Raw genomic sequence first — 12,956 nt, 5'->3', positions numbered from 1 at the left:
GCAGATTAACACTGGAGTGATATATGATCAGATGGTCATGTACAGGTAGAGATATTGGTGTGCAAAAGAGCAGAAAAGTAAATAAATAAAAACAGTATGGGGATGAGGTAGGTGAAAATGGGTGGGCTATTTACCAATAGACTATGTACAGCTGCAGCGATCGGTTAGCTGCTCAGATAGCTCTAACCCGCTACTGGGTACAGTACGCCACGAGACTCTAACCCGCTACTGGGTACAGTACGCCACGAGACCCTAACCCGCTACTGGGTACAGTACGCCACGAGACCCTAACCCGCTACTGGGTACAGTACGCCACGAGACTCAAACCCGCTACTGGGTACAGTACGCCACGAGACTCTAACCCGCTACTGGGTACAGTACGCCACGAGACTCTAACCCGCTACTGGGTACAGTACGCCACAAGACCCTAACCCGCTTTGGAGTGCTCTGCCATCTGTTGTTTGCCAAGTGTGCTCAGCTGAATCAAACCCTGTTGGAAAAGTACATTACTCCTATTGTTATAACTGTAATGGTTCTAGTGTCTTATATGCAATGGGTGCATGGCCCACAAGCACTATGGACATGTTTATGTACTGTAGATTGATTTCTATTAATTAAATAGTACAAACCAAAATAAGACATATTTTCATGACATCAAAAAGACATCATGAAGAGGTCTTCTTAATCTGGATGTAATATGGTTATATGACGTACCGACCTAATTTCAACCAGTAAAAGACATCTTTATCATGTCATATGCCCACTGGGGAGACATACTGCTTGATGCATTGGAACTGTTCACCACATTGCTTTCAACTTGCAACATACCTTGTGTCAATTGAAGCTTATCCTCAATACTGACAAAACTAATGGTGTTTTCTAAAGCAAGAAATAGATCTCTGAACCTTTCGCCTATTACTATCTACCAGGGCAATGCGATTGAGACTGTAACCTCTATTGAGACTGTAACCTGTAATAAATATCTTGGAATATTAATTGATGACGACCTCTCTTTTATTAAATTGCATATTCAACAACTTACAAAAAAAATTGAAACTGAAGTTGTGATTTTCTTTTAGGAATAAGGCCTGTTTTTCTTTTGAAGCCAGAAGGAGGCTAGTATCAGCTACATTTATGCCTTTACTAGACTATTTTATTTGATCTTTATTTAACTAGGCAAGTCAGTTAAGAACAAATTCTTATTTTCGATGATGGCCTAGGAACAGTGGGTTAACTGCCTTGTTAAGCGGCAGAACGGCAGATTTTTACCTTGTCATCTCAGGGAGTCGATCTTGCAACCTTTTGGTTACTAGTCCAACGCTCTAACCACTAACCACTAGGCTACCTGCCACCCCAGGTATGTGGATATTGGGGATATTTTATATATGAATGCTTCTGCTCAGTGTTTGAGATCAATTGACACCCTTTACCATGGTGCATTGAGATTTATTTTAAACTGAAAAACCCTTACGTACCACTGCACTTTATATACCAGGGTTGGCTGGCCTTCTCTAGTCACTCATAGGCTCAGTCACTGGTATACTTTTATTTACAAAGCCATTTGGGGTTTACTACCATTTTATTTGGGCATTTTTTTGTTCAGAAATGTGGTGGGTACTCTCTTCGTTCGCAGGACTTTATCCTGCTAACTGTTCCAAATGTCTGAACTGAATTTGGTAAAAGGGATTTTATGTACTCTGCGCCATTGGCTTGGAACGCCTTACAAAATACTTTTAAACTGGAAGAACTTGTCTCGATTGGTGTTTTTAAATCACTGATGAAGGATTTTGAGACTGATTCCCTGACCTGTCAATGTTTTTAATTTGCTGTTTTATACTCTTGTGAATTCTATGTTTTTTTTACTAGATTACTTGTCATTTTTCTTGTTGTCTGTCTGTAATTGTGTAATGACTTGGTGCTACCTATCTTGGCCAGGACGCTATGAGTACTTCCTGGTTAAATAAAGGTTAAATAAATTAATTAATTAATTGTAGCCTAATGGGACGACACAGCAAACTACTCTATTGCAGGGGTGAGTTCTGACCCCTAATAATATCTTCCTTCTTCTGAAGTGTACACTTTTGCCATCCTTTATATCAAGAGCATGGACCATAGGCTTGGCCATGCTGTACAGTAATTCCACGTGATACACAACATTTACCGCTAGATGACACCAGAGATGTTGAAAAATGATCCAACGTAAACCTAGGCCTATAATACTGTATGCTCCTTTCATTGGCTCATTGGAGAGTGTTACGCAGATTGCAAAGCACATTTTAGATAAATACATATTTTCCCATGTATTTGATTGAACACTTTTACATTCAGTAAACTAATTTTGTACATCTATGTTCATATTGAAACGATCCAAAATAATGGTATCTTTTTTTCTTTCAACAGCAAAAACAAAATTTCCAGTTGCCACACAAAAAAAGTGTCGAGACCTTTCTACAAGTCTCCTTGCATCCCTTACCGTCCTGATTGGCTGACGCCGCGGTGAGGTCATCACAAGAGTGGTGCCAGTGTTTTTGACATTCGGGATAACTTTCTCACTGTCCGACGGATGTTGGGATGTACAGTATATGTGCCAAACCAAAGCATTTTCGTAATTCTAACAATTAAACCACGTTTGTATAATTGGACGCGTACTGTAGGTCTCGTTTCCTCTTTCAGTGGAAAACGTTTTGTTTCACCATCCACCGGATAAACTTATTTTCGTCAACCTGCAGTTTTTGGATCATTCATCATTCTCTAGTGAGGACCATTCAATTGTGAGGAGCGAAACATTTAAAGGATCCATGAGCCCGAATAGGACGAAAACCCTCGCATAGAATAGGTATGTTTTGCATTAATTATTTCGTTCCTTGGTGTGTAGCGTATTGGGCAATATCGGGTCTATCTAGCCTGCAGTGTACGGTTGTATTAAACATAATATAGTGTTTAGTTGAACATGTTCGAACAATCCTAATAAGAACCTAACTTTCTTTAAAGTTATTCTGATTTTAAGAAGCCCATCTTTTATAAAGCCCATCTTTTTTTCCGATTAAAATATGCACTGCTTTTCAATTAGGTTACTTAAACATTATACAACGTAAGATGATGTAGGCCTACCATCAATAAGCATAAACTGAAGGAGAGTTGATTGATCTCATATTCATGTATTTGAATTAGATGTATCATGTTATGCAATAATCTTGCCACTTAGCATGAGTGACAGGTCTTAAAAAGTGTTGTTTTGGTTCTGCGTTCTGAATGGTGCGCTGCGACGCGGTGATACGAGACAAGCATCGGAAACAATTTCAGTGTCTATTCACGAAGGTAAATAGCAACAGCTAGAGCCCTGTCTCTATTCTCATGGTAGTTTTTTTATTACCTCCACGAACATTGGGAACCAGTGAGTTTAGTCATTGTGGTTCTGCGTTATCCCGTAAGTACTCATGTATTGGGCAGCAGCTGGACCTTTGCTATTTATGAGGTCTGGTAGTTTAGCCAAATATTATACATAGGGTCCTCTTTTCCCCCACTGTAAGTGTCAGTGTAACCGCCTGTGCCAGGGTTCGACCCAGCATCTCCTGTGCGACAGCACATTACCCAGCTAAACCAAAGTTTAGGCATTGACTCGGGGGCCAATGCCACTGGTCACAAGCAAGGTTGCCCATTGTGTGCTCTGGGATTTCTAATGTTAATTTGCAAATTCTGAGTGAGCTTGATATTGAATTGTGTGTGTTTTGATACTAGTAGCTTCTACAAGGCCTTTATCCACATGTTGTTACATTATAACTGTATTCTAATATTGATTACATTGTTTTTTCCCCCTCATCAATCTACACACAATAGCCCATAATGACAAAGCAAAAAATAGTTTTTTGAATTTTTTGTAAATGTATTAAAAATATACAACTGAAATATAACATTTACATAAGTATTCAGACCCTTTACTCAGTACTTTGTTGAAGCACCTTGGCAGCGATTACAGCCTGGAGTCTTCTTGTATATGATGCTACAAGCTTGGCACACCAGTATTTGGGATCCTCTTGAGCTCTGTTTGGTTGGATGGGGAGCGTTGCTGCACAGCTGTTTTCAGGTCTCTTCAGAGATGTTCGATTGGGTTCAAGTCTCTCTCTGGGCCACTCAAGAACATTCAGAGACATGTCCCGAAGCTGTGTTGTCTTGGCTGTGTGCTTAGGGTTGTTGTCCTGTTGGAAGGTGAACCTTCACCCCAGTCTGAGGTCCTGAGCGCTCTGGAGCAGGTTTTCATCAAGGATCTCTCTGTACTTTGCTCCATTCACCTTTGCCTTGATCCTGACTAGTCTCCCAGTCACTGCCGCTGAAAAACATCCCCACAACATGATGCTGCCACCACCATGTTTCACCGTAGGGATGGTGCCAGGTTTCCTCCAGACATGACGCTTGGCCTACAGGCCAAAGAGTTCATTCTTGGTTCCATCAGGCCAGAGAATCTTGTTTCTCATGGTGTGAGAGTCCTTTAGGTGCCGTTTGGCAAACTCCAAGCAGGCTGTCATGTGCCTTTTACTGAGGAGTGGCCTTCTTCTATTGAAGAATGATGGAGGCCACTGTGTTTTTGGGTACCTTCAATGCTGCAGAAATGTTTTGGTACCCTTCCCCAGATCTGTGCCTAGACACAATCCTGTCTCTGAGCTCTACTGACAATTCCTTTGATCTCATGGCTTGGTTTTTGCTCTGATATGCACTGTCAACTGTGGGACCTTTATATAGACTGGTGTGTGCCTTTCCAAATCATGTCCAATCAATTAAATTAACCACAGGTGGACTCCTATTAAGTTGTAGAAACATCTCAAGGATGATCAATTGAAATAGGAATGCACCTTAGCTCAATTTCGAGTCTCATAACAAAGGGTCTGAATACTTATGTAAATAAGGTATTTCTGTTTTTTATATTTAATACATTTGCAAAAATGTCTAAAAACCTGTTTTGTCTTTGTCATTATGGGGTGTTTTGTGTGGATTGCTGAGGATATTTTATGTATTTATTCCATTTTAGAATAAGGCTGTAACGTAGCAAAATGTGGAAAAGTGAAGGGGTCTGAATACTTTCAGAAGGCACTGTATGTAAACGTGAGTGTACAAAACATTAGGAACACCTGCTCTTTACATGACATAGAGTGACTAGGGGAATCCAGGTAAAAGCTATGATCCCTTATTGATGTCACCTTGATAATTGAGACCTGGATTGTGTCTGTCATTCAGAGGGTGAATGTGCTAGACAAACTATTGAACAAACTGCATTGGAATGGGGGTATGGTTTGAGTGTCGATAACTGCTACACTGCTGGGTTTCTTACGCTCAACAGTTTCCCGTGTGTATCAAGAATGGTCCACCATCCAAATGACATCCAGCCAACTTGACACAACTGTGGGAAGCATTGGAGTCAACATGGTCCAGCATCCCTGTGGAATACTTTCAAAACCTTGTAGAGTCCATGCCCCAACGAATTGAGGCTGTTCTGAGGGCAAAAGGGGGTGCAACTCAATATTCGGAAAGATGTTCCTAATGTTTTGTACACTAAGGGTATGTTGGAGCTTGTGCACACATCTGCATGTGTTTCATGGGACCTGAGTTTCCCTTGTTACACGTGCATGTGTCTCTCTGCCCATATTCTATTCTTATGTCTGTGTGTGTGTGTGTGTGTGTGTGTGTGCGCGTGCGTGCGTGCGTGCGTGCGTGCGTGCGTGCGTGTGTGTGTGTGTGTGTGTGTGTGTGTGTGTGTGCGTGCGTGTGTGCGCGTGCGTGCGTGCGTGCGCGTGCGTGTGTGTGTGTGTGTGTGTGTGTGTGTGTGCGTGTGTGTGTGTGCGTGCGTGCGTGCGTGCGTGCGTGTGTGTGCGCGTGTGTGTGTTTGAGTGCCTTAAAATGCCTTTGTCACATCATCCATCCCCCTTCATCTTTTCAAAGCAAGACAGACTCTGAATAGAAAGCTTCCAATGAGTTAACAAGAAGAATGTGTGTACCAAACCATTGAATTAAGCCCATGCCAGTAAGTGCCACAGGGTGGAACTATTTTAGTTGGAGAAATCTTGCCGCCTAGTGTCCCGGGGGCAGTGACGAGCGGAGCGCGAGGCTCCTGCAGTATGGTGATCATTGTCTCGCTGCCACAGTCATGTGACCTGCTGTGAATGGAAGAAAAGGGCACAAAGTGTCCGGAGAGAGACTCACACTGGTATACGATGATGTTACACTGTTTTATACCACAGCATTGTTGAATATTAGTTTCTGATTGGCTAGGAGGGAATTCTAGAATGGACATTAAAACCAGATAACGGGACAGTTCCTTACATACGCTTTTTCATGTAACAAGATGAGAGAGATGACCACAAGTGTAAACTTGGGTCAAATATTGACTATGTCAGGTGAATAGACAGTGGAGAAGAGTGTCAGCATCTAGACTAGACATGACAGTTTGTCCAAGCTATAGTTGTGTGGTGTGTTGATTATTGCTTTCTTGTGTAGTATGTGACAAACAGGGGTTTGAAACTACGTTTCCTGCATGCCATAAGCCTGCTGAGTTAAAGCTTACCCACTGGGCAAAAACTGGTTGAATCAAAGTTGTTTCCGCGTAAGGGCATTTAAAAAAATATCCAATGACACTGAACTTTTTTGTTGTTGATTTCACGTTGAATTCACGTTAATTGACAACTCAACCAAATGTATGTCAAAACTAGACTTTGAACTGACGTCTGTGCCCAGTGGGTAGGCATTATCTTAGGGAGCAGACACCAAGTCTTCAAGGCTAAATCAAGGTTGCTCCACTTACTCCCTAACACTGCTAGTAAAGAACAGAAGTACAGGCCGTTGCTAACACAGTAAGTTGAATGGGGGTGGGCGCGGGAAAGAAAGTCCGGAGCATGATCATAGTAGGCTAATCCGTTTACCACGACTGTATCATTATGATAATATAACAAGCTCAGTTTGTTTTTGGGAGTGGCAAGCTCCTCCAGCTGCTAGCAATAAAAACAACATTATTCCTTTTTATAATTAAAGGGTTCAGCCATGGACACAGACTCCCTGGGACAGATCAAAATAAGCAAGGCTGTTACAGATGCTTCCACATTTTTGCTGGTTTCCTATTCTTATTTGTGTAAATGCCTAGCTAGCTATATTATTTTCTCCAAACTTGATGATGTATGTAAAACATACATTTATGATGCAGAGATTGGACACAATCAGGACTAGGAAAATCATGAGATTTGGTCAGAGTGATATTCAATGTTACTGCAGTACAATGAGTGATACAACACACAGTATGGTGTATTTCATGGTTCCAAAGAGCCTACGGCTGGAAATTCAATCAATTACATGCTGTGAAATCCACAATGTGAAATACCAGATTGTTATGCATCATAGTGTGGAAAATATTGAGAAAATGTTTACTGGGTTTCATAAAACAAAACAAAGATGTTCTGTATGAAATGGTGTGATTTTGCAGTACAGAATAGTGACTTTTTCCACATTACAGGTTTGATTAAATACTAGCCTCTGCACTCTTTAACATTAGAGTTGTAATAATTCATGAATAATTAAACACTTTAAATGAATGTGAGATATTTGGGGGAGAGAACAGAGTGTAAGGGGAGGACAAATGGAGATGTGCCATGACTGACAGGAACACATGTCCGTGTGTACTGGACGGCTATAAGAAGGGGGCAGAAGTTCTTTAGCCTCACAAAGAAATAAATGTGAGGGAGCCCACCCTAGTTACTCCTAAAGCGCTCTTTCATTTTTCTGAGACAGAATCATTCTGGACCTGTCAACGTAACATACTCTTATTCTTAAGGGAGGGGGAAGTTCTGGGTGCTCCTTATGATGTCTCTAAGGGGCAAAGTACTGTGGCTTTTCATCAAGAATGTATTTCTCCCACCTTGAAACTCACCTTTTGAGTTGAACTGAGCTCATATTTGATAAAGCTCAATCACTCTCCACTATAACAAAACTTTATTTTTTATTTTTTTTAAACTCCCATCTAGTATTGCAGGATGGACTTATCCATCCCCTTTCTCCATTGTCTTTACACCATTATTACAATGGCATGACAAATCTCAGTAGACATGCAGAGCTAGACTGCCGACCTCAATGTCTCCCACTTCCAAAAATCTACAACAATTGTTGACAAAGCCGACTGTAAAATGAACCCGTCTTTCATGCGGTATGAGTTACCTTTACAAATCCAAACCACAGTTGCAACAATGAAAAATTCTCATGGTATATTCATGCGAGGATGTGTACTCTATATCATTTTTTATATATAAATGTGATACAGGATTAATATCATGTTTGGGTTTATTGCAGGTCAGTTGTTGTTTTATTCTTCCCCGGGTGGTACTGTATTACATATCTGAATTGAATGATATAGATGCAAATGTATTGTATAGTAGATCACATAGTAACATACTGTATGTGCAATTGGATTGAGATCCGATTTAGTTTTGCACTCGGCAGTGATCTGCAGGTGGCAGGTAGCCTAGCGGTTAGAGTGTTGGGCCAATATCCCCAAGGTTGCTAGTTTGAATCCTCGAGCTGAGAAGGTGAAAAATAATTTGATGTGCCCTTGAGCAAGGCACTTAACCCTAATTGCTCCAGGGTTGCCGTTGATAATGGTAGACGCTGGCCACGACCCCACTCTTTGAGGGTGTCTCAGGGAGAATTGAGAATTGAGAAATAAAATGTCCTATTCGAACATGCGTATAATACACACTTGGACAAATATAAGCACCCACCAAATAATTACATTACTGATCTTCATTCAATTATAAACTGGGTGGTTGGAGTCCTGAATGCTGATTGGCTGACAGCCGTGGTATCATATACCACAGGTATGACAAAACATGTATTTTTACTGCACTAATTACCTTGGTAACCATTTGATAATAGCAGTAAGGCACCTCTGGGGTTTGTGGTATATGGCCAATAAACCACGGCTAAGGGCTGTATTCAGGCACTCCGCGTTGCGTTGTGCAAAAGAACAGTCCTTAGCCGTGGTATATTGGCCATATACCACACCCTCTCGGGCCTTATTGCTTAATTATACACCCTATCCCACGTAGCATACTCTGACTCCTACATAGTAATGTGATGTTTCGGATGTATGTTGTTGGGTTTTACACTTTAGAATATGGAATAATTAGGAAGAACTTAAATGGTTTAGCATTTCTATCTTAATTTAGATTAATTACGGTAATTAAGAGCAAGCAGAAGAAGAAACACATTGGCTAGGAAAAACTCCCTAGAAGGAAGAAACCTAGAGGAAACCACCTTAAAGGGAAAGCATATCCCGGCTATCTTCTTGGTTTCACCCGTGTTCTAGCTAGCTAACGTTGGATTCACCCATGTTCTAGCTAGCTAACGTTGGATTCACCCATGTTCTAGCTAGCTAACGTTGGATTCTCCCATGTTTTAATCCAGCTAAATTTGGTTTTGCCCATGTTCTAGCTAAACTTAGTCTCACCCATGTTCTAGCTAGCTAACGTTGGATTCTCCCATGTTTTAATCCAGCTAAATTTGGTTTCACCCATGTTCTAGCTAGCTAACGTTGGATTCTCCCATGTTTTAATCCAGCTAAATTTGGTTTTGCCCATGTTCTAGCTAAACTTAGTCTCACCCATGTTCTAGCTAAACTTAGTCTCACCCATGTTCTAGCTAAACATATTCTCACCCGTGTTCTAGCTAAACTTAGTCTCACCCATGTTCTAGCTAAACTTAGTCTCACCCATGTTCTAGCTAAACATATTCTCACCCGTGTTCTAGCTAAACTTAGTCTCACCCGTGTTCTAGCTAAACTTAGTCTCACCCATGTTCTAGCTAGTTTAAGTAGATTTCACCCATGTTATAGCTAGCTAAACTTAGTCTCACCCATGTTCTAGCTAGTTTAAGTAGATTTCACCCATGTTATAGCTAGCTCAACTTGTTTTTCCCATGTTTTAGCTAGCTAATGTTGGTTTCACCTGTGTTCTAGCTAACTAACATTGGTTTCACTCATGTTCTAATCCAGCTATATTTGGTTTTGCCCATGTTCTAGCTGAACATATTCTCACCCATGTTCTACCTAGCTAAAGTCAATTTCACCGATGTTCTAAGTAGCTAAAGTTGGTTTTGCCCATGTTCTAATCAAGTTAAATTTAGTTTTGCCCATGTTCTAGCTAGCTAAAGTCAATTTCACCGATGTTCTAGGTAGCTAAAGTTGGTTTTGCCCATGTTCTAATCAAGTTAAATTTAGTTTTGCCCATGTTCTAGCTAGCTAAACATGGCTAAATGGATGAGGATGGCATGAAGAGGTAGCCTATCCCCATCACATTCACAGTTCACTCTCTATAGGAAGTATCACAGACGTAGACCCAGCAAATGTAATCTACACTTTATTTGAGCAAGTTCTGATAATTGGAAATTCTTCTCTTATGACAACATTACTTTTCTCTAAAAGTCAAAGAGGGCACACGCTTAACTTCAAAGAGCATTGCAGACCTCTGCATTAGATATCAGGGTATAGAGCCAACCCGTAAACCCTAGAAGGGACAGATTATTCAATCAGGAATCATACTGGTATACAGTATGTTTTCAGATTAAGTGTCTATTTGAGATCAGTCTTGTTAAAGACGCTCTAACATTGTTGGCAGCAGTAGTACAATTTGATCCTAAGTCCCAAATTTGGCAGCTTGATCAGCGTAACAGAGGTCAATTGCCGGGCAACAGGGATAATTGTACAGTGGAACATTTGCACTAAGGGCTGAATCAAGTGAGCTGTTTTCAGGGTCAATGGCTCAACGGTACCCAGGACTTGAAACCAGGTTGCACGTTTTGTCACAATATTGTTTTGAACGTTCATTTTAGGACTGATGCCCAACTGAACATTCTACTCAATGCATTGCCAATGGGCGTTGATGAAGAGTTCATCTAAAGTGCATTACTGTGTCTTGGAAACGATGACATTTAAAAAGGAGGCAAATAATTAGTAGGAAAACCTTTTGTCATCATTGTTATGTCACCAGATTGACTTTAGATGCAGTATAACTTTAGCTAGCCACCTAAGATTGAGGGGACAGCACTGAATTTTAGCTAGCTAATATTAGCATTGTTAGATATTTTTTTACAAATGTTCCTACCCAATGGCAACATTGCCATCTCTCTAAAGTAAACTTGCCCTGCATCATAAGGATGGCAAAGTTGTTTCCTAATTATTTGCCTACTTTAGTAATCATATTTCCAAGCCACTTTACTGTAATTTAGACAAAACAGTAATTTGCCCCCGTTCAGAAAGACTGGGCATTTGTCATCAGTCAGGCATCAACATGGCTGCGGTGTCAGCAGAATGTCGATAACAATGGCAACGATGCCACCGAGTGACAGAGGAGTTACCCATTAGCATACTTTCCCTAATGCACATCTTTTTTAACTACACAATGGCATAACATTCTATAATACAATTTGTCATAAGATAACATCGTTTTGGGGTTATGACTAAGGCTTTCACGGTTGGCGCCTACCGACATTATCCCTCTGATATCTCTCTCTGCTGTTTGGGTCTGGGTCCTCAGGGCAGCAAAGTGTGTAACTCTATATTTTCACTCCAGGCCTCTCGTATCCAAGTCCACTGCCTGGAAGCACTGTCATTTCCTGCTCTCTTGTCTCTGGTGACAGTCACCCTTCCCATCCTTACTGTCTGACCCTCCTCATCCCCTGATGTCTGACTGTCTGGAACCAACGACCTCCTTTGGTTCTAATCCCACTTCTGATTATGAAAACTAGAGCGTTAGGTGAAATGATATGCGGACACTGGCCAGACCTGGGTTCAAGTAGTATTTAAAGTCTTTCAAATACTTTGCGCGTTTGCTCAAGTCGGCTTGGAGTACCGGATAGACGGGGCTGGACAGTTTTGAGACAGGAAAGCTCAATCAATCACAGCTAACGCAGGTGGGGCATCAAATGGACCAAGTTACCTTTTTTGGGGTTATGGGATGAGCAAAAATGCTGTATCTTCTCAACATCTGTCAACATACATGTTTATGAGTATATCCTGATGTTTTTTGTTTCCCCAAACACGTTTGACCATTAGTGGAATCCCCCTTTAAAGTGTGATGCTTTATTGGGTTGTGTGAGCTTATGTGTTGTGCAGGGATCACTTGGCATTTTTTTAAAAACATTTTTATTTAACCTTTATTTAACTAGGCAAGTCAATTAAGAACACATTTTTATTTACAACGACGGCCTACCAAAAGGCAAAAGGCCTCCTGCTGGGATTGGATTAAAAATACAAATATAAATCAAATATAAATATAGGACAAAACTCACATCACGACAAGAGAGACAACACAACAATACATGAAGAGAGACCTAAGTCAACAACATACCAAGGCAGTAACACATGACAACACAGCATGGTAGCGACACAACATGACAACAACATACCAAGGCAGTAACACATGACAACACAGCATGGTAGCGACACAACATGACAACAACATACCAAGGCAGTAACACATGACAACACAGCATGGTAGCGACACAACATGACAACAACATACCAAGGCAGTAACACATGACAACACAGCATGGTAGCAACACAGACACAACATGACAACAACATACCAAGGCAGTAACACATGACAACACAGCATGGTAGCGACACAACATGACAACAACATACCAAGGCAGTAACACATGACAACACAGCATGGTAGCGACACAACATGACAACAACATACCAAGGCAGTAACACATGACAACACAGCATGGTAGCGACACAACATGACAACAACATACCAAGGCAGTAACACATGACAACACAGCATGGTAGCGACACAACATGACAACAACATACCAAGGCAGTAACACATGACAACACAGCATGGTAGCGACACAACATGACAACAACATACCAAGGCAGTAACACATGACAACACAGCATGGTAGCGACACAACATGACAACAAC

The 12,956-nt window shown here is 41.1% G+C and overlaps 1 protein-coding gene across 1 annotated transcript in view; it reads left to right on the top strand.

Moving 5' to 3' along the window:
• Positions 1-2,528: 2,528 nt before the first annotated feature.
• The window catches only part of megf10 (multiple EGF-like-domains 10), a 95,609-nt gene continuing 85,181 nt past the window's right edge, over positions 2,529-12,956 (top strand). The window contains exon 1 of the mRNA XM_024381561.1: positions 2,529-2,836. The gene's annotated coding sequence lies outside the window, so the exon portion shown is untranslated. The remainder of the gene's footprint in view (positions 2,837-12,956) is intronic.

This window comes from Oncorhynchus tshawytscha, linkage group LG20 (assembly GCF_018296145.1).
Source record: "Oncorhynchus tshawytscha isolate Ot180627B linkage group LG20, Otsh_v2.0, whole genome shotgun sequence".
Taxonomy (NCBI): domain Eukaryota; kingdom Metazoa; phylum Chordata; class Actinopteri; order Salmoniformes; family Salmonidae; genus Oncorhynchus; species Oncorhynchus tshawytscha.
This window is presented reverse-complemented; position numbering and strand designations above follow the sequence as displayed.